The following is a 13,688-nucleotide window of genomic DNA, read 5'->3' on the forward strand; positions in this document are numbered from 1 at the left end:
ATTGGTGCCCCCACAATATGCTGGAACAACATGAGAGGTAAATGAATAAGAACACGGGGGGGAGGGGGGCACGGGCAACACATGTCACCTTAATACTTGGACTCCCATCATCTGCTTGAAAAGAGAGAGAAAAGAAAATGCAATAATAGAGATAAGAGACACTTTTTAAAAATAATGAATCCGGCCGGGCGCTGTGGCTCACGCCTGTAATCCTAGCTCTTGGGAGGCCGAGGCGGGCGGATTGCTCAAGGTCAGGAGTTCAAAACCAGCCTGAGCAAGAGCGAGACCCCGTCCCTACTATAAATAGAAAGAAATTAATTGGCCAACTGATATATATATAAAAAATTAGCGGGGCATGGTGGCGCATGCCTGCAGTCCCAGCTACCCGGGAGGCTGAGGCAGAAGGATCACTCGAGCCCAGGAGTTTGAAGTTGCTGTGAGCTAGGCTGACGCCACGGCACTCACTCTAGCCTGGGCAACAAACCCAGACTCTGTCTCAAAAAAAAAAAAAAAAAATGAATCCGAAGAGAAAAGTAAAAGGAGGCCTGTGGAGCAGGTCTGGGTGTGACTCCGGATCCCCCAACATCAGGTGCCACCACCAAAGATCCCTACGTGTAGCCCATAGAACCCCAAAAGCAACGGGACGAGTTCTGGTCACATACTCCCTCAAAATGACATCCTGGCCTTCTTCTGGAACTCCCTCCCCTCTCAGACTCTCAAGGTTTCCTCCGGCGTGTCCGTTCCCACAGAGCAGACCTTTGGTCTGAGACCTGACAGTCCAGAAGCCACGCATGCTGCCGCGTGGCGGCGGTGTCACGGCTCGGGACAAGAGGAGGCCCCACGGTGCGGGCTGGGGCGCCAGGCACCGCGGCGGGCGCTGAGGGTGGGGGTCACCCCCACCCCGGGCCGCCCCCGCGCTCCCAGAAACGCGACAGAACCAGAGGCAAAAAAAAAAAAAAAAAAAAGAAGAAGCCTACGGCACCCGGTATTCCCGGGCGGTCTCCCATCCAAGTTCTAACCAGGCCCGACCCTGCTTAGCTTCCGAGACCAGACGGGATCGGGCGCGTTCGGGGTGGTGTGGCCGTGGACGGCGGAGGGCGCCCCTGCCCCGCTCAAGAAGCCGAGCCTCTCTGCGCTTCCCCGCCGCCTCCTCCCGCCCCAGGCCCCGCGCCGGGCCGGGCCTGTTGAGTTCGCCGGCCGGGTCCGGCGGGCTCCGAGGGACGGGGGTGACAGGCGGGGCGGGCAGGGAGCGGCGGGCCGAGGTTGGGGGCTGTCTCTCTATACACACACACTCACACTCACTCACTCACTCACACTCACACAAGATGCGCCTCCACGGCTGGACCCACCAAGGTGGAGACCTTCCAGCCCCCCTCCTCTCCTCGCCTGGCCTCCTTCACCTCCCCGCCCCCACCCCCAGCGCGCCGCGGCCGCTGACTGCGCACGGGGTGGGCGGGGCGCTCGCCCTTTGACCCCAGCCAGGGGCCGCCCTCCCCCACAACCCCTTTCAGCTGCGCCGCCCACCCTGTGGCCCTGCGGCCGCCTATTCCCCCGGGCCAGGGCTGGGGCACAGCGCACGGGGGAGGGGAGCCAGTGTATGGGGCGTCTCTCTCTCTCTCTCTCTCTCTCTCTCTCTCTCTCTCTCTCTCTCCCCCCCCGGATGTGTCCCATGGGTGGGGTGGGGTGGCGTGGTTTGTGGGGCGCTGAAGAAATCAGTCCCCTCCATCTCCTCCCTCTGGAAAACACCCAAGCCCTTGGAGAACTGCCCGCACCGCTACCGTGGGGGCCGGGACCCTCCTCTGTGTCCTCCTGTGGCCCAGTCCAAGGGGCCTGGGCCTGGCCGGGGCTGCATTGGACCCCAACCACCCTGGCGTGTGGACTCGCTAAAAATCGGCGATTAGATATTGGATTCCAGCGTCATTGAGGTCATTTCACTAATGAGTGCACCGCAAAGAGTTTCCTAATCCATCTGTGAGGGTGGCAACCGAAAGAGAATTTGAAAGCTGACAGAATAGGCGAGGAAAGGCATAGGAGATTTCCACACCCAGTAAGGAAGCCTTTCCCGAAGTGGAAGAAAGAAACGAGCAAACAGAGACACCGGTAGCCCGCCCGGATGAGAGTCTGCCCCTGAGAGAAAGTACCCTGACCAGGTTCACCCGCGGGTGGGTGGGTGGCGAGCTAGCGGCATTCAGAAGAGCGAGGCCCGCAGTCTGTGCAGAAGACACCTGCACTCGGGTGTGTGTGGCGGCACAATTCACAAGCAGCTCCAGATGTTAATCCAAGGAGAAGCCAGGGAGTTCCCAACGCCCCAGGTGTCCTCAGCCCACGACTGGCTGCTGTGGGAATGCGAAGCCCGGCTCCTTGTCTCAGAGCGGGGCAACCAGGAGGTGTGATGTCCACCCAGGGGTTCCCAGGAGGATCAGGCTGAAGCTGGGACTTGGCCTGAAAGTGTCCCCTCGCATGGCCACCCCCTTCCCCTTCCTGCTCCTCTACTCCTGGTGCCCCTCCATCCAGGGGCCAGACCTTAAAGAGTCACCCGCAAGAGAATCCTGGTCCCAAAGGAGCCTTCTGGGGGACCCGTGCTGAGAGAGGTTGTGGGCATGGCCCGCTGGGGCTCTGCCCGACCCAGGGCTGAGAGATGCAACCTCCCAGCTCTGGGTCCCTGCAGGAAGTGTTGGCAAGCACAGGGCCAGTCCTCCAAAGGCCCAGGTGCAGGGAGCCCAGGCCAAGCAGCCTGTGGAAGAAGCCACATGCTGTGCCACCCCGGGGAACACGACTGCAGGCCACGGCCCTTCCCACCTCCTCCTCCTCCTCCTCCTCCTCCTCCTCCTCCTCCCACCCCGCCCCCGCCCCCGCCCCCACATGGCACAGGGCCCAGAGACACCTCAGACACTTGCTACCCAAAGTGCAAAGGGCATCAGTTGCTCCTCCAAAGCCCCCGCCCAGCAGACCGCGTTGTCCAGCCAGCCCCCGGGCCTCCCTGGGGTGCCCAGCACAAAAGTGCAGACACCCACCGGACCCTCAATCTCAGTTTTCGGATGTTTTTGCCACTCTAAGGACCCGCAGGCCAGCTGGGCCTTCTGGCAGGACAGAGAGCCCCGGAATCCGACGTGGAGAGCTGAGTGTACGTCCCCATGAGGAGGCGGTCCCCACCTCCGCGGCTATCCCCTTGCGGGGAGCGGCAGCCGCGGGGCCTCAGAGAAGACACCAGGCTGGGCCCCCACGGCACAGCGGGAGCACGTCCCCCGCAGGCCACTTAGCGACGGCGGCCAGCCGGCGGACGGTTGGGTTGCGCGAGACGCTGCGGCCGCCCTGCTACCGGGTTCCTGGGAGGGCGTCCTGGAACCAGCGTCCACACCAAGCCCTTGGAAGGCCCAGGCGACAGAGGAGCCCCGTCAGGCAGGGGCCGAGGACGGTGACGGCCCGGGCGGGGAGGAGCGTGTCAGGCAGGGGCAGAGGACGGTGACAGGTGACAGGCCGGGCGGGAAGGAGTCAGTCAGGCAGGGGCCGTGGAGGAGACGGGCTGGGTAAGGGTTAGGGTTAGAGTCAGGGCACAAGTCACAATCGCAAAGACCTGGAAGCCACCCGAGTGCCCATCGACCCACGAGTGGGTAAATAAAATGTGGCGCGTGGACACCACGGAGTGCTATTCGGCTATGAGGAGCAGCGGTGAGAGGGCACCTCTCCTGGTTCTCCTGGCCAGAGCTGGAACCCGTTCCAGTAAGCCAAGTATCCCAAGAATGGACACACGAGCACCACGTGCTCGCGCTCACCAGCAAATGGGTACGAACCGATGGACACCTAAGTGGACACAGAGGAATCACCTTCTTCGGGTGGGTGTCGGGCGGGTGGGGGGAGGGGATGGGCATACACATCCATTAGGAATGGGGTGGGTGCGCACCGACTGGGGGATGGGCGCACTTGAAGCTCTGACCCGAGGGGGGAGGCTGGGAGAGGGCAACGCACCGCACCCGACCTTAACATTGGTGCCCCCACAATATGCTGGAACAACATGAGAGGTAAATGAATAAGAACACGGGGGGGAGGGGGGCACGGGCAACACATGTCACCTTAATACTTGGACTCCCATCATCTGCTTGAAAAGAGAGAGAAAAGAAAATGCAATAATAGAGATAAGAGACACTTTTTAAAAATAATGAATCCGGCCGGGCGCTGTGGCTCACGCCTGTAATCCTAGCTCTTGGGAGGCCGAGGCGGGCGGATTGCTCAAGGTCAGGAGTTCAAAACCAGCCTGAGCAAGAGCGAGACCCCGTCCCTACTATAAATAGAAAGAAATTAATTGGCCAACTGATATATATATAAAAAATTAGCGGGGCATGGTGGCGCATGCCTGCAGTCCCAGCTACCCGGGAGGCTGAGGCAGAAGGATCACTCGAGCCCAGGAGTTTGAAGTTGCTGTGAGCTAGGCTGACGCCACGGCACTCACTCTAGCCTGGGCAACAAACCCAGACTCTGTCTCAAAAAAAAAAAAAAAAAATGAATCCGAAGAGAAAAGTAAAAGGAGGCCTGTGGAGCAGGTCTGGGTGTGACTCCGGATCCCCCAACATCAGGTGCCACCACCAAAGATCCCTACGTGTAGCCCATAGAACCCCAAAAGCAACGGGACGAGTTCTGGTCACATACTCCCTCAAAATGACATCCTGGCCTTCTTCTGGAACTCCCTCCCCTCTCAGACTCTCAAGGTTTCCTCCGGCGTGTCCGTTCCCACAGAGCAGACCTTTGGTCTGAGACCTGACAGTCCAGAAGCCACGCATGCTGCCGCGTGGCGGCGGTGTCACGGCTCGGGACAAGAGGAGGCCCCACGGTGCGGGCTGGGGCGCCAGGCACCGCGGCGGGCGCTGAGGGTGGGGGTCACCCCCACCCCGGGCCGCCCCCGCGCTCCCAGAAACGCGACAGAACCAGAGGCAAAAAAAAAAAAAAAAAAAAGAAGAAGCCTACGGCACCCGGTATTCCCGGGCGGTCTCCCATCCAAGTTCTAACCAGGCCCGACCCTGCTTAGCTTCCGAGACCAGACGGGATCGGGCGCGTTCGGGGTGGTGTGGCCGTGGACGGCGGAGGGCGCCCCTGCCCCGCTCAAGAAGCCGAGCCTCTCTGCGCTTCCCCGCCGCCTCCTCCCGCCCCAGGCCCCGCGCCGGGCCGGGCCTGTTGAGTTCGCCGGCCGGGTCCGGCGGGCTCCGAGGGACGGGGGTGACAGGCGGGGCGGGCAGGGAGCGGCGGGCCGAGGTTGGGGGCTGTCTCTCTATACACACACCCTCACACTCACTCACTCACTCACACTCACACAAGATGCGCCTCCACGGCTGGACCCACCAAGGTGGAGACCTTCCAGCCCCCCTCCTCTCCTCGCCTGGCCTCCTTCACCTCCCCGCCCCCACCCCCAGCGCGCCGCGGCCGCTGACTGCGCACGGGGTGGGCGGGGCGCTCGCCCTTTGACCCCAGCCAGGGGCCGCCCTCCCCCACAACCCCTTTCAGCTGCGCCGCCCACCCTGTGGCCCTGCGGCCGCCTATTCCCCCGGGCCAGGGCTGGGGCACAGCGCACGGGGGAGGGGAGCCAGTGTATGGGGCGTCTCTCTCTCTCTCTCTCTCTCTCTCTCTCTCTCTCTCTCTCTCTCCCCCCCCGGATGTGTCCCATGGGTGGGGTGGGGTGGCGTGGTTTGTGGGGCGCTGAAGAAATCAGTCCCCTCCATCTCCTCCCTCTGGAAAACACCCAAGCCCTTGGAGAACTGCCCGCACCGCTACCGTGGGGGCCGGGACCCTCCTCTGTGTCCTCCTGTGGCCCAGTCCAAGGGGCCTGGGCCTGGCCGGGGCTGCATTGGACCCCAACCACCCTGGCGTGTGGACTCGCTAAAAATCGGCGATTAGATATTGGATTCCAGCGTCATTGAGGTCATTTCACTAATGAGTGCACCGCAAAGAGTTTCCTAATCCATCTGTGAGGGTGGCAACCGAAAGAGAATTTGAAAGCTGACAGAATAGGCGAGGAAAGGCATAGGAGATTTCCACACCCAGTAAGGAAGCCTTTCCCGAAGTGGAAGAAAGAAACGAGCAAACAGAGACACCGGTAGCCCGCCCGGATGAGAGTCTGCCCCTGAGAGAAAGTACCCTGACCAGGTTCACCCGCGGGTGGGTGGGTGGCGAGCTAGCGGCATTCAGAAGAGCGAGGCCCGCAGTCTGTGCAGAAGACACCTGCACTCGGGTGTGTGTGGCGGCACAATTCACAAGCAGCTCCAGATGTTAATCCAAGGAGAAGCCAGGGAGTTCCCAACGCCCCAGGTGTCCTCAGCCCACGACTGGCTGCTGTGGGAATGCGAAGCCCGGCTCCTTGTCTCAGAGCGGGGCAACCAGGAGGTGTGATGTCCACCCAGGGGTTCCCAGGAGGATCAGGCTGAAGCTGGGACTTGGCCTGAAAGTGTCCCCTCGCATGGCCACCCCCTTCCCCTTCCTGCTCCTCTACTCCTGGTGCCCCTCCATCCAGGGGCCAGACCTTAAAGAGTCACCCGCAAGAGAATCCTGGTCCCAAAGGAGCCTTCTGGGGGACCCGTGCTGAGAGAGGTTGTGGGCATGGCCCGCTGGGGCTCTGCCCGACCCAGGGCTGAGAGATGCAACCTCCCAGCTCTGGGTCCCTGCAGGAAGTGTTGGCAAGCACAGGGCCAGTCCTCCAAAGGCCCAGGTGCAGGGAGCCCAGGCCAAGCAGCCTGTGGAAGAAGCCACATGCTGTGCCACCCCGGGGAACACGACTGCAGGCCACGGCCCTTCCCACCTCCTCCTCCTCCTCCTCCTCCTCCTCCTCCTCCTCCCACCCCGCCCCCGCCCCCGCCCCCACATGGCACAGGGCCCAGAGACACCTCAGACACTTGCTACCCAAAGTGCAAAGGGCATCAGTTGCTCCTCCAAAGCCCCCGCCCAGCAGACCGCGTTGTCCAGCCAGCCCCCGGGCCTCCCTGGGGTGCCCAGCACAAAAGTGCAGACACCCACCGGACCCTCAATCTCAGTTTTCGGATGTTTTTGCCACTCTAAGGACCCGCAGGCCAGCTGGGCCTTCTGGCAGGACAGAGAGCCCCGGAATCCGACGTGGAGAGCTGAGTGTACGTCCCCATGAGGAGGCGGTCCCCACCTCCGCGGCTATCCCCTTGCGGGGAGCGGCAGCCGCGGGGCCTCAGAGAAGACACCAGGCTGGGCCCCCACGGCACAGCGGGAGCACGTCCCCCGCAGGCCACTTAGCGACGGCGGCCAGCCGGCGGACGGTTGGGTTGCGCGAGACGCTGCGGCCGCCCTGCTACCGGGTTCCTGGGAGGGCGTCCTGGAACCAGCGTCCACACCAAGCCCTTGGAAGGCCCAGGCGACAGAGGAGCCCCGTCAGGCAGGGGCCGAGGACGGTGACGGCCCGGGCGGGGAGGAGCGTGTCAGGCAGGGGCAGAGGACGGTGACAGGTGACAGGCCGGGCGGGAAGGAGTCAGTCAGGCAGGGGCCGTGGAGGAGACGGGCTGGGTAAGGGTTAGGGTTAGAGTCAGGGCACAAGTCACAATCGCAAAGACCTGGAAGCCACCCGAGTGCCCATCGACCCACGAGTGGGTAAATAAAATGTGGCGCGTGGACACCACGGAGTGCTATTCGGCTATGAGGAGCAGCGGTGAGAGGGCACCTCTCCTGGTTCTCCTGGCCAGAGCTGGAACCCGTTCCAGTAAGCCAAGTATCCCAAGAATGGACACACGAGCACCACGTGCTCGCGCTCACCAGCAAATGGGTACGAACCGATGGACACCTAAGTGGACACAGAGGAATCACCTTCTTCGGGTGGGTGTCGGGCGGGTGGGGGGAGGGGATGGGCATACACATCCATTAGGAATGGGGTGGGTGCGCACCGACTGGGGGATGGGCGCACTTGAAGCTCTGACCCGAGGGGGGAGGCTGGGAGAGGGCAACGCACCGCACCCGACCTTAACATTGGTGCCCCCACAATATGCTGGAACAACATGAGAGGTAAATGAATAAGAACACGGGGGGGAGGGGGGCACGGGCAACACATGTCACCTTAATACTTGGACTCCCATCATCTGCTTGAAAAGAGAGAGAAAAGAAAATGCAATAATAGAGATAAGAGACACTTTTTAAAAATAATGAATCCGGCCGGGCGCTGTGGCTCACGCCTGTAATCCTAGCTCTTGGGAGGCCGAGGCGGGCGGATTGCTCAAGGTCAGGAGTTCAAAACCAGCCTGAGCAAGAGCGAGACCCCGTCCCTACTATAAATAGAAAGAAATTAATTGGCCAACTGATATATATATAAAAAATTAGCGGGGCATGGTGGCGCATGCCTGCAGTCCCAGCTACCCGGGAGGCTGAGGCAGAAGGATCACTCGAGCCCAGGAGTTTGAAGTTGCTGTGAGCTAGGCTGACGCCACGGCACTCACTCTAGCCTGGGCAACAAACCCAGACTCTGTCTCAAAAAAAAAAAAAAAAAATGAATCCGAAGAGAAAAGTAAAAGGAGGCCTGTGGAGCAGGTCTGGGTGTGACTCCGGATCCCCCAACATCAGGTGCCACCACCAAAGATCCCTACGTGTAGCCCATAGAACCCCAAAAGCAACGGGACGAGTTCTGGTCACATACTCCCTCAAAATGACATCCTGGCCTTCTTCTGGAACTCCCTCCCCTCTCAGACTCTCAAGGTTTCCTCCGGCGTGTCCGTTCCCACAGAGCAGACCTTTGGTCTGAGACCTGACAGTCCAGAAGCCACGCATGCTGCCGCGTGGCGGCGGTGTCACGGCTCGGGACAAGAGGAGGCCCCACGGTGCGGGCTGGGGCGCCAGGCACCGCGGCGGGCGCTGAGGGTGGGGGTCACCCCCACCCCGGGCCGCCCCCGCGCTCCCAGAAACGCGACAGAACCAGAGGCAAAAAAAAAAAAAAAAAAAAGAAGAAGCCTACGGCACCCGGTATTCCCGGGCGGTCTCCCATCCAAGTTCTAACCAGGCCCGACCCTGCTTAGCTTCCGAGACCAGACGGGATCGGGCGCGTTCGGGGTGGTGTGGCCGTGGACGGCGGAGGGCGCCCCTGCCCCGCTCAAGAAGCCGAGCCTCTCTGCGCTTCCCCGCCGCCTCCTCCCGCCCCAGGCCCCGCGCCGGGCCGGGCCTGTTGAGTTCGCCGGCCGGGTCCGGCGGGCTCCGAGGGACGGGGGTGACAGGCGGGGCGGGCAGGGAGCGGCGGGCCGAGGTTGGGGGCTGTCTCTCTATACACACACACTCACACTCACTCACTCACTCACACTCACACAAGATGCGCCTCCACGGCTGGACCCACCAAGGTGGAGACCTTCCAGCCCCCCTCCTCTCCTCGCCTGGCCTCCTTCACCTCCCCGCCCCCACCCCCAGCGCGCCGCGGCCGCTGACTGCGCACGGGGTGGGCGGGGCGCTCGCCCTTTGACCCCAGCCAGGGGCCGCCCTCCCCCACAACCCCTTTCAGCTGCGCCGCCCACCCTGTGGCCCTGCGGCCGCCTATTCCCCCGGGCCAGGGCTGGGGCACAGCGCACGGGGGAGGGGAGCCAGTGTATGGGGCGTCTCTCTCTCTCTCTCTCTCTCTCTCTCTCTCTCTCTCTCTCTCTCCCCCCCCGGATGTGTCCCATGGGTGGGGTGGGGTGGCGTGGTTTGTGGGGCGCTGAAGAAATCAGTCCCCTCCATCTCCTCCCTCTGGAAAACACCCAAGCCCTTGGAGAACTGCCCGCACCGCTACCGTGGGGGCCGGGACCCTCCTCTGTGTCCTCCTGTGGCCCAGTCCAAGGGGCCTGGGCCTGGCCGGGGCTGCATTGGACCCCAACCACCCTGGCGTGTGGACTCGCTAAAAATCGGCGATTAGATATTGGATTCCAGCGTCATTGAGGTCATTTCACTAATGAGTGCACCGCAAAGAGTTTCCTAATCCATCTGTGAGGGTGGCAACCGAAAGAGAATTTGAAAGCTGACAGAATAGGCGAGGAAAGGCATAGGAGATTTCCACACCCAGTAAGGAAGCCTTTCCCGAAGTGGAAGAAAGAAACGAGCAAACAGAGACACCGGTAGCCCGCCCGGATGAGAGTCTGCCCCTGAGAGAAAGTACCCTGACCAGGTTCACCCGCGGGTGGGTGGGTGGCGAGCTAGCGGCATTCAGAAGAGCGAGACCCGCAGTCTGTGCAGAAGACACCTGCACTCGGGTGTGTGTGGCGGCACAATTCACAAGCAGCTCCAGATGTTAATCCAAGGAGAAGCCAGGGAGTTCCCAACGCCCCAGGTGTCCTCAGCCCACGACTGGCTGCTGTGGGAATGCGAAGCCCGGCTCCTTGTCTCAGAGCGGGGCAACCAGGAGGTGTGATGTCCACCCAGGGGTTCCCAGGAGGATCAGGCTGAAGCTGGGACTTGGCCTGAAAGTGTCCCCTCGCATGGCCACCCCCTTCCCCTTCCTGCTCCTCTACTCCTGGTGCCCCTCCATCCAGGGGCCAGACCTTAAAGAGTCACCCGCAAGAGAATCCTGGTCCCAAAGGAGCCTTCTGGGGGACCCGTGCTGAGAGAGGTTGTGGGCATGGCCCGCTGGGGCTCTGCCCGACCCAGGGCTGAGAGATGCAACCTCCCAGCTCTGGGTCCCTGCAGGAAGTGTTGGCAAGCACAGGGCCAGTCCTCCAAAGGCCCAGGTGCAGGGAGCCCAGGCCAAGCAGCCTGTGGAAGAAGCCACATGCTGTGCCACCCCGGGGAACACGACTGCAGGCCACGGCCCTTCCCACCTCCTCCTCCTCCTCCTCCTCCTCCTCCTCCTCCTCCCACCCCGCCCCCGCCCCCGCCCCCACATGGCACAGGGCCCAGAGACACCTCAGACACTTGCTACCCAAAGTGCAAAGGGCATCAGTTGCTCCTCCAAAGCCCCCGCCCAGCAGACCGCGTTGTCCAGCCAGCCCCCGGGCCTCCCTGGGGTGCCCAGCACAAAAGTGCAGACACCCACCGGACCCTCAATCTCAGTTTTCGGATGTTTTTGCCACTCTAAGGACCCGCAGGCCAGCTGGGCCTTCTGGCAGGACAGAGAGCCCCGGAATCCGACGTGGAGAGCTGAGTGTACGTCCCCATGAGGAGGCGGTCCCCACCTCCGCGGCTATCCCCTTGCGGGGAGCGGCAGCCGCGGGGCCTCAGAGAAGACACCAGGCTGGGCCCCCACGGCACAGCGGGAGCACGTCCCCCGCAGGCCACTTAGCGACGGCGGCCAGCCGGCGGACGGTTGGGTTGCGCGAGACGCTGCGGCCGCCCTGCTACCGGGTTCCTGGGAGGGCGTCCTGGAACCAGCGTCCACACCAAGCCCTTGGAAGGCCCAGGCGACAGAGGAGCCCCGTCAGGCAGGGGCCGAGGACGGTGACGGCCCGGGCGGGGAGGAGCGTGTCAGGCAGGGGCAGAGGACGGTGACAGGTGACAGGCCGGGCGGGAAGGAGTCAGTCAGGCAGGGGCCGTGGAGGAGACGGGCTGGGTAAGGGTTAGGGTTAGAGTCAGGGCACAAGTCACAATCGCAAAGACCTGGAAGCCACCCGAGTGCCCATCGACCCACGAGTGGGTAAATAAAATGTGGCGCGTGGACACCACGGAGTGCTATTCGGCTATGAGGAGCAGCGGTGAGAGGGCACCTCTCCTGGTTCTCCTGGCCAGAGCTGGAACCCGTTCCAGTAAGCCAAGTATCCCAAGAATGGACACACGAGCACCACGTGCTCGCGCTCACCAGCAAATGGGTACGAACCGATGGACACCTAAGTGGACACAGAGGAATCACCTTCTTCGGGTGGGTGTCGGGCGGGTGGGGGGAGGGGATGGGCATACACATCCATTAGGAATGGGGTGGGTGCGCACCGACTGGGGGATGGGCGCACTTGAAGCTCTGACCCGAGGGGGGAGGCTGGGAGAGGGCAACGCACCGCACCCGACCTTAACATTGGTGCCCCCACAATATGCTGGAACAACATGAGAGGTAAATGAATAAGAACACGGGGGGGAGGGGGGCACGGGCAACACATGTCACCTTAATACTTGGACTCCCATCATCTGCTTGAAAAGAGAGAGAAAAGAAAATGCAATAATAGAGATAAGAGACACTTTTTAAAAATAATGAATCCGGCCGGGCGCTGTGGCTCACGCCTGTAATCCTAGCTCTTGGGAGGCCGAGGCGGGCGGATTGCTCAAGGTCAGGAGTTCAAAACCAGCCTGAGCAAGAGCGAGACCCCGTCCCTACTATAAATAGAAAGAAATTAATTGGCCAACTGATATATATATAAAAAATTAGCGGGGCATGGTGGCGCATGCCTGCAGTCCCAGCTACCCGGGAGGCTGAGGCAGAAGGATCACTCGAGCCCAGGAGTTTGAAGTTGCTGTGAGCTAGGCTGACGCCACGGCACTCACTCTAGCCTGGGCAACAAACCCAGACTCTGTCTCAAAAAAAAAAAAAAAAAATGAATCCGAAGAGAAAAGTAAAAGGAGGCCTGTGGAGCAGGTCTGGGTGTGACTCCGGATCCCCCAACATCAGGTGCCACCACCAAAGATCCCTACGTGTAGCCCATAGAACCCCAAAAGCAACGGGACGAGTTCTGGTCACATACTCCCTCAAAATGACATCCTGGCCTTCTTCTGGAACTCCCTCCCCTCTCAGACTCTCAAGGTTTCCTCCGGCGTGTCCGTTCCCACAGAGCAGACCTTTGGTCTGAGACCTGACAGTCCAGAAGCCACGCATGCTGCCGCGTGGCGGCGGTGTCACGGCTCGGGACAAGAGGAGGCCCCACGGTGCGGGCTGGGGCGCCAGGCACCGCGGCGGGCGCTGAGGGTGGGGGTCACCCCCACCCCGGGCCGCCCCCGCGCTCCCAGAAACGCGACAGAACCAGAGGCAAAAAAAAAAAAAAAAAAAAAGAAGAAGCCTACGGCACCCGGTATTCCCGGGCGGTCTCCCATCCAAGTTCTAACCAGGCCCGACCCTGCTTAGCTTCCGAGACCAGACGGGATCGGGCGCGTTCGGGGTGGTGTGGCCGTGGACGGCGGAGGGCGCCCCTGCCCCGCTCAAGAAGCCGAGCCTCTCTGCGCTTCCCCGCCGCCTCCTCCCGCCCCAGGCCCCGCGCCGGGCCGGGCCTGTTGAGTTCGCCGGCCGGGTCCGGCGGGCTCCGAGGGACGGGGGTGACAGGCGGGGCGGGCAGGGAGCGGCGGGCCGAGGTTGGGGGCTGTCTCTCTATACACACACACTCACACTCACTCACTCACTCACACTCACACAAGATGCGCCTCCACGGCTGGACCCACCAAGGTGGAGACCTTCCAGCCCCCCTCCTCTCCTCGCCTGGCCTCCTTCACCTCCCCGCCCCCACCCCCAGCGCGCCGCGGCCGCTGACTGCGCACGGGGTGGGCGGGGCGCTCGCCCTTTGACCCCAGCCAGGGGCCGCCCTCCCCCACAACCCCTTTCAGCTGCGCCGCCCACCCTGTGGCCCTGCGGCCGCCTATTCCCCCGGGCCAGGGCTGGGGCACAGCGCACGGGGGAGGGGAGCCAGTGTATGGGGCGTCTCTCTCTCTCTCTCTCTCTCTCTCTCTCTCTCTCTCTCTCTCTCCCCCCGGATGTGTCCCATGGGTGGGGTGGGGTGGCGTGGTTTGTGGGGCGCTGAAGAAATCAGTCCCCTCCATCTCCTCCCTCTGGAAAA

General features: G+C 62.3%; 4 pseudogenes; all 4 read right to left on the reverse strand.

The window, feature by feature from the left end:
- Positions 1-970: 970 nt before the first annotated feature.
- Positions 971-1,089, reverse strand: LOC142874491 (uncharacterized; annotated as a pseudogene).
- A 3,863-nt stretch (positions 1,090-4,952) lies between these two features.
- On the reverse strand, positions 4,953-5,071 carry LOC142874492 (uncharacterized; annotated as a pseudogene).
- Positions 5,072-8,934: 3,863 nt separating this feature from the next.
- On the reverse strand, positions 8,935-9,053 carry LOC142874493 (uncharacterized; annotated as a pseudogene).
- A 3,864-nt stretch (positions 9,054-12,917) lies between these two features.
- Positions 12,918-13,036, reverse strand: LOC142874494 (uncharacterized; annotated as a pseudogene).
- Between the last annotated feature and the right edge of the window lie 652 nt (positions 13,037-13,688).

Source organism: Microcebus murinus, chromosome 12 (genome assembly GCF_040939455.1).
Source record: "Microcebus murinus isolate Inina chromosome 12, M.murinus_Inina_mat1.0, whole genome shotgun sequence".
Taxonomy (NCBI): domain Eukaryota; kingdom Metazoa; phylum Chordata; class Mammalia; order Primates; family Cheirogaleidae; genus Microcebus; species Microcebus murinus.